The sequence below is a fragment of the Pseudopodoces humilis genome, chromosome 1, assembly GCF_049639895.1.
Source record: "Pseudopodoces humilis isolate 2021_Gansu_Grassland_sample_001 chromosome 1, ASM4963989v1, whole genome shotgun sequence".
Taxonomy (NCBI): domain Eukaryota; kingdom Metazoa; phylum Chordata; class Aves; order Passeriformes; family Paridae; genus Pseudopodoces; species Pseudopodoces humilis.
The window spans coordinates 56,569,027-56,584,699 of record NC_142200.1 but is presented as its reverse complement, the minus strand read 5'-3'; positions in this window follow the sequence as shown (position 1 = coordinate 56,584,699).

Sequence of the window (15,673 nt, the reverse complement as noted above, 5' to 3'; positions counted from 1 at the left end):
CATTGTCATTTCAGCTAAGAGACTGATCTTGCTTGTCTCACTCATCTCAGTTAAAGTCTGTTCCTCTTAAGAATGGACTTTACTTGAGTGCCTCTTAACATTAAATTTACACCAACTCTGAATGTTACCTAATTGATTTATTTACATAAATTACTTTGTATAAGCCAACTCTTAATGTGCTGGGAGGCTCTTTTAATAGTTCTCACGTTATAATCCCTGATGCAATCTACAGTGCTGCTGTTTCCCCTCTAACAAAAAATGTATCAGGATATCTGCACCTTATGAGTATACCAAAATGTTTACCATTTCCAATAACAAGTGAGTGGAGCGTATGAAAATCATCAGTACCACTGAGTTCGAATTGTATGATTTGGTTTTGTTCATGATCTACTAGTATGTTTATTTAAAAAATCAGTGACAGTAATCAGTGCAAACCCTTAGTTAACACAACTATTCTTGGGTGTTGAGGTCTTTCAACACTAATCATACTTCTGATAATATAAGTACAAGTCTACAAATATATTTTGAATGCATGTTTTAAATCGATCCCCAAACTAGTCATGTTTATGGTCTTATCCAACATCATCATGATCTATTTTTTCTTATTTGCTATTATCAATAAAATCTAAAGACCACTAATTGTACTGTATGCTATTCGAGTGTCATAATAAAAATACACTTCACATACCAAGTATATCTAAAATATCCTGTTTCTTAGCTCATATAGCTTAACCTATTTAGTGAATCATCTCTGCTCTTCTTCAGCAAAATAGTTGCCTAACTTGCTGGTTCCCTGCAGATCACATACAACAGATGGTATAAATAATGACACAGCAAAGCATGGAGAAGCAAATAATGAGTATAAATTCTGCACAAAAAAAAAAGAAAAAAAAAGCCTGCATCAACAGAAATTCAGGTCTTATTGATAAATGCTCCAAAACTCAGAAAATATCAAAGTTAAGTTTTTAAACTAATCTTTCTGACTGATAGAAGTTCCACTGTCATAATGAAGTGCTGTTTTTCTGTGGGAATATAAAAAATAATTTAAATTGTTTTGTGAGATCAGCTGTATTAAAAGACTCTTGCTCAGCATATTGATATATTCAGTGCTATAAATTCAACCAAAACCTAAGTTCATCAATTAGTAATTAGTAGTTATCATGAGACATTCTCATTTCTGCTGATATAGTTAAATTAATTGAAATTAATTCTTCGAAATGCTTTAAGTTTTCAGTGTGTGAATATACACAAAAGTGCACACACACATATGTATATGTACACATGCATGTAAAATATATTTTTAGCTAGGAATGGCTCGAGAGAGCTGTCTTTTTCATACAAATATTTTTTATTTCATTTGATCTTCCTTTGTCTGAAGCATTGCCTCAACAAATTAATTTTTATTCTATTGTCATTCTATACCTACAGCTGTTTATCTTTGCTTACATATAAGACTACCCAGAATAATAGCAAATAACAGTATATATTTCAGTGCCTGAGGTCTGTCACAGCTTAGGTAATATTAGGGTAAAATGAAGCATACAGTTATTAATGAAAGACTTAATTACCTCAAGTTCTGTAGAAAGCTTTTGTGATGAGTAAAACTGTAGTGCTGTGTGGGAATTGCCTCAAAAAGATGTACAAGGAGACTACAGCTGGGGGTTCAGTTTGTCTTTCTGTTGACACCAGATGAGAAACCTTTGGTACACTTTAAAACTGAAAGCAAACATGTCCCTATACTTAGTTTAGCAACAATAATCCTCATACGATACTTAATTTTGATTGTACTAATTTTCCTCTAGAGAGATGCATTATATTGTCACATATAAGAATACAGAGGCTAATGTGGGTAGAATTCCTACTTTTTTCACTAGAAGAAATAACTTAGCACAGAACATATGTTGCTCCTAAAGAATTTTGTGACAGTGAAAATATGGAAGAAATTATTTGAAAAAGAATCTTTCAAATTCTTATTTATTGTTACCGACAGCAGAGTTTTCTCAGCTGTGTTTATAGTAGTGTGACTGGGACTATTTTAGGATGGAGTTTAAAGGATATAGCTTGGACCTTCTAACAGCTGGCTTATTCCTTACCTGAAATGAGCTATGTTCTCATAAGAACTTACAATCTCTCTAGATGAAACTGTCCTTTAACACTGACTGTCAAGTAAATCCAGTCTTACCTAATTATTTCACCTGGGTAAGGAAAGCATTCAGTATTCTGCTTCTTTGCAATGGCTCTATTGTTTTCTTATGCCACATGAACTGTGCTAAAAATATCCAGTAGAGAAGATTCCCACTACACTTGCCTCCCCAAGACATGTTAATTTCTCTTCTCTTGCCCTCTGTTGCCCTTTCATGCATATTTGAAAGGCTTCTGATGATGAATTTTTTGAGTATTTCTTAAAATAATGCTTTTCCATCTGTGTGAAAACTTGTTCATACAAAATAGTGACAGCTTTAGTTCACTGCTCACAAATAATTTTCCCTCTGTTATTCTCCCTCTCTTGAATAGGAGAACCCAATCTAACTGAGGAAAAATATAACTATAAATAAATAAATGAATAGTGGGAGATATGTATATGAATCTGTGATTTTTGATTAATATTTTGTTCCCATTCAGTTTGTTCTCCCTGAATGATTGTACAACCAAGTGACTTGGTGCCCCTCTTTTTTAAAAAAATCCAGACATATTGGATTTCAAACAGTCTGAAAATTACAGACCCTCTTGTATAGGTGTTAGGGTATTGGTTAAAAATAACAAATGAAATTTTCAAGTACCTGTGTGATCCTTTAACATGAAAACCTTGTGATAAAGAACAGTCTGTAGGAAGGGAAGAATAAATAAATCTCCTAAAAATACAGAAGAGTCGCTAATTATTCTTTGCACAAATACAAACCTCAAAAGCATACAGAAACACATGCATTTGCATGTGTGAACATATCTATAATTGACAGGCATTGTATGTAAAACACTTTCCCAGTGTTCTAACTTTCATGCAAGCAGAAATTACTAGAAAATACATATGCAGTTTAGATGGGATTAAAGATGCCCATGCAATTAGTGATTATACAAAAATGTATTAAGGGCAGTGGATCAATTCAGATATATTATACAGTGTATTCCACTCAAGCATGGAATGATGTATTATATAACAAATATCTATGCTATTCCTGAGAAAAATTTAAAAAAAAAATGTTTACAGAGCTATGAAGGTCGGAGATCAGATTGCAGTTAGTACAATTCACACCACCGGACATATTACAACAAGTGAAGTAAACATTTTGTAAATGTTTCTGTATATTTCCCTTAACCTCAGTCAAGAAGTAGCTTATCTCCTGAAAATAAAAATGGAATCCACATGCACTATAAAGCATGATTCAGTTTCTACTGAGGGTAAAAAGATCCTTGCTTGTTTGCTTCCACGTCCCCATCCTCTTTAAGAGATTTGCCTGCTACTTGCTTTTTATGTGTGCACTTAATGTTTTTCAGAGCTTTATAGGTTATGTCAGAACTAAATAATTGACAGATGATTTGCAAGTGCACTTTAACACGTTAAACCCATAAGAGATTGGCTTTCTTACCATACTACTGATTGCCAGATTTTCTGAAAATTAAGGTATGTCTGAGACAGAGCTCATTTCCCCATAGCAGGACTCACAGTGCTGTGCTCAGGATTGATATCTAGAAAGGTGTCCATAACACAGCACTGCTTTGGCTACTGCTGAGCACTGGCACAGCATCAGCACTCTCCAATGTAACTTTTCTCTAAAAAATCCTTTTTTTGTTTCTCTGTTTCTGTTGCATCCCTTCTGTATTTTTCTTTTTATTCTTGGATTTCTCAGCCTCCTTTGGACTGAATTCTTTTGGGATCCTCCCTCGTGGGGAGCCCTGATTATCTCAGTTCTTATGATTTGAAGAAAACTCCTGAGCTTGTTAGAATCTTGTTTCTCGTGTTTATTAAAAGGTCATCACAAAACTTGACAGGTCTCTCCAGGCTGGCTGCACAAGGCTAATCTTTGCAATCTGGTACATTTCTTTCTTCTGATGGTACAAACAAGGCCTTGTGGCACACTTCGTGTCTGATGCACAAAATGGCCCTGAAAAACGCAGTTCTTTTATCTTTATACTTATTTTTACCCAATTAACAATAGACATGTATATTATTTTTCTTAATGACCCAATGACCCATCACCTATGTGCTGCACTGCAGCATTCTCTGTCCAATCACTTACTACTACCCAAAAACCTCTAGGAGAAGAACATGAAGAAGAATGAAGAAGGGACATGAGACAACACCCTAAATCCTCCATCTTGTCTCCTGTTCTCTAAACTAACTTTTTCACCAAGTGATTTAAAAAAACTTTCTAATCTACACACTTACACTTTTAGCTTTTTCCATCTAACTTTAACATTTGTTTTCATGTATCACCATGAAAATATGCTCGTGAATTTCATGTTATATGAAATTCAGTGTTTTTCTGGATCTTATAACTAAGTATCAGAAACAAGGGCACACTGTATTCCAGACTCCAACATCCAACATTCTGCCCCAACAGCAGAAGGCTGAGGGTGGGCAATATCTTGGGAGGGGACACAACCAGGACAGCTGACCCAAACTGACAAAAGGGATATTCCAAAGCATATGAAATCAGATCAGATATAAGCAAAAAAGAAAGGAGGAAGAATAAGTTATTTGCAATATTAGCCTTCCAGAGTAACTACTAGGCATGCTGAAGACCTGTTCCTGGATGGCGACTAGACATCATGTGCTGATGGGAAGTAGAGAATAAAAATCTTTGTTGTTTTTTTTGCTTGTGCATACAGAGCCTTTTGTTTTTGTAAATGGCCTTGTCTCAACATATGAGATTTTCTCTCATTTTCTCTCCCCTGACCACCTGAGAAGGGAGAATGATAGAGCCTCTTAGTGGGCACCAGGTATCCAGCCAAGGTCTACCCACCATATAAGGTTTAAAGTGTCCACATCATGTTTGGAAAGAGCCAGGCTTAGGACATCTGTTAGATATAGACTGTACTCTATGCATGCCCATGGCAGCCAGGTTCAGTGAAAGACAGCTTCAGAGAACGTCTAAGTGGAATGGCCAAGTACAGATTCAATATCTCACGAGTACTTTAGTGCTGGGACAAAGATTACAAATCAGTGTATGCTTTCTTGTAAACAGTAAATGTGGTGAATGAATCGGGATTGGAAAAGAAGTTCCCAGCTACATATAACTGCACAATAGAATAGATTTATTGACCTATTAAAAAAATATCCCTAGGGTCTATTTTGATGTACCTCTATTAGACTTGCTCCCCAGTGTCACTACTTTTCCTGAACTGGGAAACCAAAATTGGGCAAGAGACTCTATACGTGGTCACAAATGCCAAATATAGAGGATTTCGATTCACTGGCTATGTTCTTGCTAATACATCCCACTCTTCAATAAACATTTACTGCTGCAAAGCTGCACTGTTGATTGGTGTTAACTTTTAACCCCAGGATCTCTTTTTTTCTTCTTTTTTTCTGCAAAACATTTCTATCCAGTGAGCCCCAGACAATGCTGCTGTACGTGGCTATTTCATTCCAGGTTTAGGAATTTCTATTTGTTTTTGTTCAATTTCCTGAATTTCTGCCAGTCCCAGTCAGTTAAAGCCTCACTGAAGAGCAACTCTATTGTTAGGCATGGTTTCTTCTTCCTCTACATTTGGCTTCATCCACAGACCTGATGAGAGTGTATTTTTGTTTGTCATCCAGATAGCTAGTGAAGATATGAAATGGTGACAGTATTTGCCTGTGAGGAAAGCCTCTAGTAACCATCTGGCAAGTGAATTTCAAACTACAATCCATGACCCTTGGATCCTTGTAATCCAACCAGTTTTCCATGACACCCGTAGTCCAAACAGTTTTATGAGCATTTTGTAATCTATGCATTCAGTTTATATGTCTTTAGGTTGGCTACAAGGATATGATTGGAAACCATGCAAAAATAATGAGAAAGTCGAGGCAAATAACATGTCCAGACCACCAATTAATTTATCAGAGAGGAAAATCAGTTAGGTGTGATTTTACCTTTGTAAATCCACTGTGGTTTTTCCCAATCATCTTATCATTCACGTATATGAATGACTTCCATATGCAGATTTCTCCATAATTACCCAGGAGCCTGTAGTGAGCCTGACCAGCCCCTAATGTCCCAAAATCTCTTTCTCTTTCCATTCTTTAGTCACAAAGGCCCTCTCTGGATCACCCAGGTTTTTAAAGGTGATTTTGGCTAAGCTTTCTCACCAACATCAGGTTATTTCATGTGGTCTCATGAGCTGTTGTAAAACAAATTTATTCACTTGATTGACCATTAACAAATCTTTTCCTACAATAGGCAGTACCTCAGTCTTCTAGGCTCTCCTGAAAACCCAAAGGGCATACCTTAGAAGTAAAGAATCTTTTCAAAGCTTTGAACACTTCAAGCTCTTATCACAAGACCCCTCTAGTTTTCCCGTCAGTATACTTATAGACGTTATTATTTTTGCCATTCATATTCCCTGCCAGTTTCAATTGCAGCAGTTTTAGAATTCCTAATTCCATGTCAAATCAATATTTTTAATCTTTTTCCTGATTGCAAGGCTGTTTTCAGTCAGCTAAAGAAGACTGCATCTTATTTTACCTCTTGATCAGGGTTTCTTGTAGCAGAAACCCGTCAATCATGACAGCATCCTCACTAGCCTGCCTTTGATCCCGACCTGTAAACCCTCAGATTTCTTGTGAACCATTTCATGGCAAAGCTCCACACATTCAAGCTGCTCTTTTGAATAGAGCACAGTTTGTCTCCCTGTTCCCAACCTGTGCCTCTTAAAGGACCTGTTCCCACTCATTGCCCCAGCAATGTGAACTATCCCACCATGCTTCTGTTCCTCTGCAACTGCTCACAACTTCTAATTTCTCTGTTTTGGATTTTTTTTATTTTTTTTTCTCAGTTTCATTGGGTTTTTTCCCCTCATGCTGGAGAAATTTGTGTCTAGGCACTTTGGATGTGTTCCCAGTAGTGGTGCTTTTTAGGGAACGTGGAAGAACTTTTTTTATTGTGCTGTCTCCAGGAATCCTTGCTCCCTGCTATGCCACTTCTCTTGGGGGTTTGGTCTTCATCTTGAAAACTCATGTATAAATGCTGTGTCATTTTGCAAACAAGCTTGTTTGCAAAAATTCCCTCATCCCACTTCATCAGATGTAGACAACTGTTCCTTATTCCTAAGAGATGGCCCAGTGGTTATAGGCGTACAAACCCTGCATGGGATATGAGCCACAGAGGCAGGTATTGGCACACAGTGTGCTTTTGATTCTGCCTGAACCTTTCCCCATCACTGGAAATATTGAGAAGACACCACTCAAACTTTGTAAGGTCACCCCCTCTTGATACTTTTTTTTTTCCCCAGCTAACAGTACGCACATGGGTACACAGCAAAAGTTTATAATCTAGGGGCTGGCTGAGACTCTGCTGTGTTTCTACAAAATCCTGGATGCAGAAGGCACTTCAAATCTGCCTAGAAACAAGTAATAGGTGAAGAGATAAGGATATGAAGCTGGCATCCCCAGTACTAATTCTTTGAGGTTTGTTGAGTGGAGAGAAAGTTTATGATTATACTCTGTGACATTTGGACAGTATCTCAATGCTTCAGCACCAACTAATCTGACAATAGAAACAATGATGTGCTTTCTTCACTGATATTTTTACCACCATGAATCTTTCTAGCACCTTAAAGTCAGGCAATTGTGAAGAAATGCGAATAACCATATGATGGAAGAGACAAGAGGTGATAGGAAATGACAAATTGAAGAACATGGGTGGCAAGAGAACAGAATTGAATGAAAGCAGGGATCCTTTTGGAAGGTGCTGTTAGGGCTGAAAATTATTTAATGTAATAATAGGGCATGGGGAGAGAAATTAGATGTAAAACGTGGGACGGGTCTTGAAATACTGGAACATGAGTCAGAGACTAGAAATTTCAAAGTGGAAAAGAAGGATTTACAGAATGAGAGACTTGGGGCAAAAGTTGTAACAAAATGTAGAGAAAGAGAAAAAAAAAAAAGTCCAGAGTGAACAAGGGAACAAATAAATGGGGTTTTAGGGCCTGTAATGCATCTGGCCAGATTGCAGTAAGAAGTAAATATACAGACAGAGAACGAAAGAAGATGTGAAATCATACAATGCAAAAAATACCTGGTAAGAAAGGAGAATCATAGAGATGTCACAATCTGATGTGACTGTGGAGGTCCATGGCAAAAGAGACATAGCTTTTACAGATGGTTTCCAAGTTGGAAAAAAAAAATAAATTCAGAAAGTAAAGGTGAAATATGTGAGGTTTTGTGCATTTATCTCAAAAATGCATGGACCGGGCAGAATTCTGAGCACTTCCTTATTTTTCCTTTTCTTGCTTCTATTTGTGTCAAGGGCTTTTGTACCTGCTTGGTTTTTTTCCTAACGGCCTTTCCATTTATGCTAGTTCCTCTCATTCTCTGCAAATGACTCATGAGTCCTACCAACTGCTGAAAATATAGCCAGCATGAGCAATGCCCTTCTAACAATGCTAGAGGCAGGTTAACATTACTTCCTAAGAACAAGTTTCTTTCCCTGACCCATAAAAATATATTATTTCACTTGCTTTGGGCCAGCTAGCCTGTCCCTTTCCTCTTGTGTCCCTCTGGTGTGCTCTGCACCTCCTTGTAAGACACTGCTCTTCTCAAGAGATAGTCATTCTGTGCTGCAGCTTGTCCAGACCTGGCTGAGGCCAGCAATCCATCTGGCTAGCTGAAGTGCTTTTGGCTCCAATGGCTGACTGAAAACAATGGAAAAAGAAATGATACATATTTTGAGTTTATTTTTTTTTTGCTGTAGAATTAGTTGTAATATTTCAATTTTCACTTTAAGGTGGTGGTGGGGGGAGGATATGAAGGAATGTATCTTTAAACAATTTCATAGTGTTTTGGCAGGGGAGGGGTAGTTGCATCTTTTTAAGTTGTAGTCTATGAATTTTATGGTCAGAAAACACAGTGAATATAAACATTTCCAAAGGAAGATGGGCTTACTAGAAGCCATCCTAACATCCTGCCATGGCACTGAGTCATGGCCAGCACTGCCTGTCCCTGCCCACCCTTTGGGACCTCCCCCACCTGTCCATGTGTACTAGTTTGAAAACAAACCAGTGGGAGATCCCAAGTCAGAACTGCAATTTAATATGAAAATTAAGATAAAGGCAATAGTACAGAAACACTGGCTTAAACTGACAGAGTCAGAATACAACCTGACACCCTGTTGGTCAGGGTGTTGGTAGCTGTCCAATTAAATGGTGGCTGCAGTCGTTTCGAAGTGATAGATGTGGTTCTCTTGAAGTGGTGATCCTGTAGAAGGGTCTGGTCTTCCTCAGAAGGTCCAGTGTTGACATAGAAGGGTCTGGTCTTACTCTGGGAATCCGGTGGATAAGGCTGTTTATGGTGTTCCAAACCTCAGATTACATCCAGGGAATGCTTCGTTCCTCCCCCTGGGTGGAGCATCTCAGAATGGGATGATGTAGTTTTATGAGTCAAGTGAAACTTGATGGCCCATTAGCAGAAGATATCCCCAGAGGGAGTTATCAGAGATGTGTCATGGATGAGATAAAGATCACCGCTTCACCTGGTTTTGACAGCTTATGGAGATGGTAGAATACATATTTTTGGTTATATCTTACATTGTAACCTAAGACACCATGGTCCAGGACCCCCTCTCAGCCCTAGGGCCGTCAGCTCCTGGCCCAGCAGTGCCACAGCAGGGCTGGTCCCCAGCTCCCCACAGCTGGACCCTGCCTGGACATGGACTTTGCCAACCAGGCCTACCTGCAGGTCAGTGTCTTGGTCCTGCCTTGTCCCTCTCCCCAGGGAGGTGTCTTATGCCTGGACTAAAGCTGCTCCTGCTTTCTGCCATCTGCTTGCTCCTGGTGAACCACATGGGGACCCCTCCGTCCTGGAGTGCTCCAGGCCCTGGGAACCATCAGACCCCTCAGTGCCCTGCCACACCCCTGGGTTTAGGAAAAATGCCAAAATAATCTCACGTGTTATCTGTATAACGCTTGTTTCAACCCACAGAGAACGAGCCACTTTCCCACCTCTGTAGCCAGCACTTGGCTACCCATGTTTTTACACTGGAAATTGCAACTCATTTCCTCAAGAAGAAACTTTGGAAGTGTTAGGTATCATTAAACCATCCGGTGCATTTATCTGTGGTGTGGCCTAACCTGCTCACCAACATCAAGGAGAGCTGTTTCATGCAGGATCAGATGCAGCAAGGGAACAAAGTGTCTATGGTGAGATTATCACTCATTAAAATGTGGGGAACTGGCAGGTACCCTAATCATCCTGTGGGGAACTGGGACAGCAGGGGTGAAGCTGTCCATGAGTGATCAAGCTTTATTCACTCATAAATTATTGTTTAGATTTTCTTTTTTAAGCAAATGGGAATTATTTTTTTCCCCATGGAGTATTGTTTGGCTACAATTCACATTCGTCCCTCCAGAGTTTGGGACATTGATTTATTAATTTGGGTGCCTTTGTAGGCAATTAATTGATTAATATCAAATCTTACTAATTTGAAACCACATTTGATTCTGCTATTATTCAGTTCAAATGGGATTTATTTGCCTTTAACTGGAGAAAGTCAGGCCGAGGCATAGTGAATTGGTATTTTTCTGTTCAGTACTGCTGAAATGTCACCATTCCTGTAATTGGATTTATATATATTTTAAGGTCATTTGATCATCTTGCCAGACTGTATAGTATAGCTTATTGGGTTAGGAACTCCATTTATTCAGTAATCCAATTCCTGAGATAATAATTTGTCTATGTATTAAAGTGCATCTTTCAGAAAAAAAAATAAATATTATAATGATCTCTTCAGTAGGTGGCAGTGCTGGGATTAAAACTGTTGCTGCCTGACTAATATGCAAATTTCTGCCTGTTGGGATTTAGGTCTAGAAAGGTTTTCAGGGCATTCTCGTCTTTAAATTTGGGCTCTAGTTTGCTTGGAATGCTAAAACTGTAGGGAGATCTATTTCTGCTGGCTGAGAAAGTATAGAAAAATAGATCAAGTACCACAAGTGCAGTTAGTTGGATCCAGAGATATGCATGAACAAGCTAAAGCCGTGGAAAACATGTACCTGTGAAGCTCCAAAAGTAATAGTTTCTCCAGTGCACATCCACTTCAATTGCTCTCAGTAAAATGATGTTGATAGCTGAAATGTTATAGAGTCTGAATAAACAAATATTCAGAAATCTGAATCTGTATTCAGATTTCAATTTTACATTTATTAAACTTCATCACAATCACTGTGGTATCCTTACATTGTGGAGGACTTCTCCATGTATGGTACCATAAAGGACTCTGTTACTGGGTTCTTGTGACCTCATAATCCATTCTTTAAATGAAGATGAAGAACATTTTTCTGCAATAATGGAATACACAAATTAGGAAGTTCTGATTCCTGATAAGGTCTAAAACAGAGATTTGTGTCACAATATAAAGTTTTTTTTAAACAGGATTATTTCTCAGGAAGTATTTTGCCAGGAATTTCTTTAAAGGTCATGCATCTTAATGGCACACATTACGCTGTCCATGTGAAATACTGCTCAGGAATGCACAATAAACAGCAAGAATTCCCCATATCATAAGGATTTTGAGAGAGAAAGAAGACTTCGCTTGGATTAGAGCTGGACTGCACCTGTGTGGACAACAAAGGATGGTTTATGGTGGCAATTAAAATGTGTGGCGGCTGCATATCACTGTTTGTCCATTGGGAAAGCAGGATAGAGAGGAATCTCACAGTTACATGGAAAACAGTGCAGAGTAATGTATTCCAGATCACACACTGGAAGTAGTGATGTTAAATCTATGAGCAGCTAGGAATTCTCACTTATTTTGGTATTGGTGGCTTGCATTGACCCAGCACTTAATGTAGGCTATGGAGGGAGCATCTTCTCTTTAAACACAGCCCCAAAGAAGGGGAATTTGGTAATTTTAAATAATGGTATAGTGTCTATGGGAGATCTGGATTGAGCCTATACAATAGGGAAAAAATGAATTTATCACAAAAAAAGAAAAAAGAATAAAACAAGAAAAAACCTAGCATTTTTCAACAGTAAGGAAGTCGAATTCGCTTCTCCTTGATGAGTAAAAGTCAGATAACTTGTAAATTCCTTTGACAGAAAATGAAAAATATTTTTTAATTAGAAAGAATAAAACAATATTGACATTTAGAGTGGCTTGTTTTCAAAAAAATCTGAAAAATAATATTCTACTTGTAGTTAAAGCATTTCCAAAGGGAATTGAAATGCTCAAATACAATGTAGTTTAGAAAAACTTTAGAAAAGTTTAGAAGGAGTATATTTGGGAGTAACTGAAATCTGTGTTCTGAAAATTTTGAACCTAAATTGGCAAAGGGACCCCAAACTCTCGTTCTGTTTAGGGAGACTTGAAGACCCTCCAAGATGGTCTAGACTCCTGGGTGTATTACAGAGATGATTTTCTTGCACCCAGGGACTCAGGAGTCCAGTCCCTAGAATAAGCAGGCCAGCTCATGACATATCTGTGGCACTGCAGTCTCTGCTAAACCTCTAAGTCCATAAATATGTCAGGTTTAACAGCAAGGACTCAGTAACCATTCTTATGAAACTAAAAGTGCTTCAGTCTGTGCAAAGTAGTTGCATTGGCTTACACTGGCTCAGAATAAGTTTTGTTTTAGCAGAGACTTTACTGTCCGATACTAAACACAAAAATGTGAGTGTGACATCTTACTGTTTATAATTAGTAAATAAATACACAGAAAATCACATTTTTGATAGTAAGAGTAGAAGAAAATGTTACCATTACCTTTGACTGCATTCCTTGACTGCATTCACTGCAAGCAAGGTTCATAATTAATCCCTCTGAAAATTATTCCACAACTATGTAATCTCATACTTAAATTAGTCTAAGGAGCTTCATTTTACTTTATTGGAAGATATATTAAAGTAATGGAAACAAGAGAATTTGCTATCTACTTTATACTCACATTCTGCAGAGAATTGTATGAACCACAAAGCAATGGAAGAGAGAATTCTTGCAAGAAATATACTAACTTTTTCTAAGACAAGAGATGTCACCTTGAACCCAAAAGGTATTAGAATTCTCTCAAAAGAAGAAAAGTAGCCTTCTAAATCCTATTTGGAAAATGAAAAGAAGTTGCTAAAAGAGTTTCCATTGGCTGGAATAAAGTCTTGTTCTGTTCAATGTAAGTAGTGATTTCAGATCTGCCGGTACATAGGTCAGCTGCCTACTGCTCCAGCAGAGTAAGAAGCAAAACCTGATGCTTTTTAAGCTCTTGAATTTTTACTGTGTCATGCAGAGGGGATAAGTTTTGCCTTCTAGCAAGAGTATGTCCCTCTTACCTCATGGATGACCTGAGGCCTTTTGAGACAGATACCACTGGAGTTACAGCTTCTCTGAAACATCTTGTCCTAAGGGAAACTCCACCTCCTCAGAAGCCATTGGCCAGAACATTTCTACCTAACTCCCTTCTCGAGGGCTTCCTGAAACCAGAGAAAATGAGCCTGTGCATGTTAATGCTGAGTTTGTCAACATCAATTTAGCAGCACTATAACCCCACGGATTTTCAAGCTCCTCAAGGGAAAAAAGTCTGTCTTTTCCTAAATAGTCACATTTTATTACATAGAAAATTTTTAAACACAGTTTTATTCTCTTTTTTCTAGTGTTCACTGACTAGATCATTGGTGAGAGAGGACCAAAAGAGAAATCTGTGAATTGGGCATTGGCTTGAAAATATTAAGAATTATTTCAAAGATTCCTTTTCCATGTGGCTCTGTCTTTTTTGGAATTAATTTTTCTTTTAAACATTCTTTTCTATCTTCCTATTAAGAGAATGTGCCAAAAGAGTGATGTAGTTTGTTGAATTAACAACCCCCCAGGCACCTGTGTTTATTTTGATCTCAATTTAACAATAATGAAAAGTCTAAGATCTTTCTCTCCTGGTGTTTAGTTTCATAAATTCAAAAGGGCACTGTTTTACTTTCTTAGGATGTTTTTTCTTTCAAACAGTCTCAAGCTAGTCAGTGTAGCCTTATAAATCAAATGCCAAAACCACTTTAACCAAAATCTCTGATACATTCCTGGCCTAAAGGAACTGCATTATTTTAAAACTAAAACTGTATCATAGAATGATATTGCTTGTTGAGCTATTTGGGGGTGACTTGGGGGCAGATGAGGAGCTGAAATCTCAGCTGAAACTATTTTATCCCATGAAATTCTCTGATGTAAATCCATAGAGGTAATGTAGAGCCAGTAGCTCGGCAGACTACTGGAGCCTTCATAATTCAAGGATGGTTAGGTTCCATGTTATCATTGCTAAAACATCTGAAATGAGAGAATTACATCTCTGTAAAAAGGTCCTTTCAAAAGTAATATCTACAACAGTCATGAAGGGGCTGTTTATTTTAATTATTTTTATATTTTGCTGCTAAAACAGCTTTTTAAGAAAAAAACCAAAGTAACAAAACAAACCACAACAAAACATAAAATTGACTAGAAAATTGAATCTGTCTCAGGAAGCCTAACTCTCATGCCTGATATGCTGATTGATGGTAATGGTGCAAGTGGTTTCTGTAGTTAACTTGTATGTTTAGGATAATATGTGGACTATTGGTAAGAGATATTTTTTATCAAGGCATTCTAAACTAATAGTAGATAGTGAAAAAGGTTACCTGGCAGAGATAACCTACACTGATAATTGTATGAAACAGATTGTAGCAGGAAGGATTGTGCTTTGAAGGGCAGAAATCTGAGGGTCAGGATTGCTCATTTGTGGCAGTCAGCTGATGTGAATTAAATGAGATTCAAATCATATAGAGTCTCTTCAGAAGTAAATTTCAGGAGAAAAACTGAAATTTGTTGTGTCCTTTGTTGTGTTTTGAATGGCATTTTGGATTAGGCAGAGACAGCAAAAAATGTCTGTGGACCATGGTTTGTTTGGGGAACTAGTTTTGATCTGTTTACTTTATTCTTGCTTGTATCTAGAAATTCAGTTGTGCCTGAGAACATACCCCAGAAGAGAAATGTGGTTCACTCTTTCTTAAACTATGGCAGCCAAAGTTCAGGCCATGCACTATCACAGAAAGATCCTAGAAATAAAATCTTACAAGAAAAAAGTAGGGCCCTTGGAAATTCCAAACCTGATAGCTAGCATTGTGAAAGAGGACATTGTCCTTTCTGATGGCTTGACTTCATTAAATCTCATATATTGTGTAACATACAGATGAGGTACACTGGAGAGAACAGAAAGAATGTTCTTCAGTGTTATCAGTAAGGATTCTCAGGAAAGTTTTGCTGTCTCTTTGTGTGGTTATAGATTCTCTGTTTTTGCAGGTCTTTGGGCAATACTAAAAATCAAAATGCAGACATATAAACACAGATACTGCTTATTTTGACACTTAAATATCCAAATCTCAACATTAACTTAAATATCATCTCTTCAGAGTCTACATGAGCTACACAGCATTTGAATTGAATGGTAAAACAACAGGGCACACTATTTCATACAGGAAAAGGTAACTGCTAGTGCTCCAATTCAAATTTCTAGATGAGGTTGATGCTCCCTT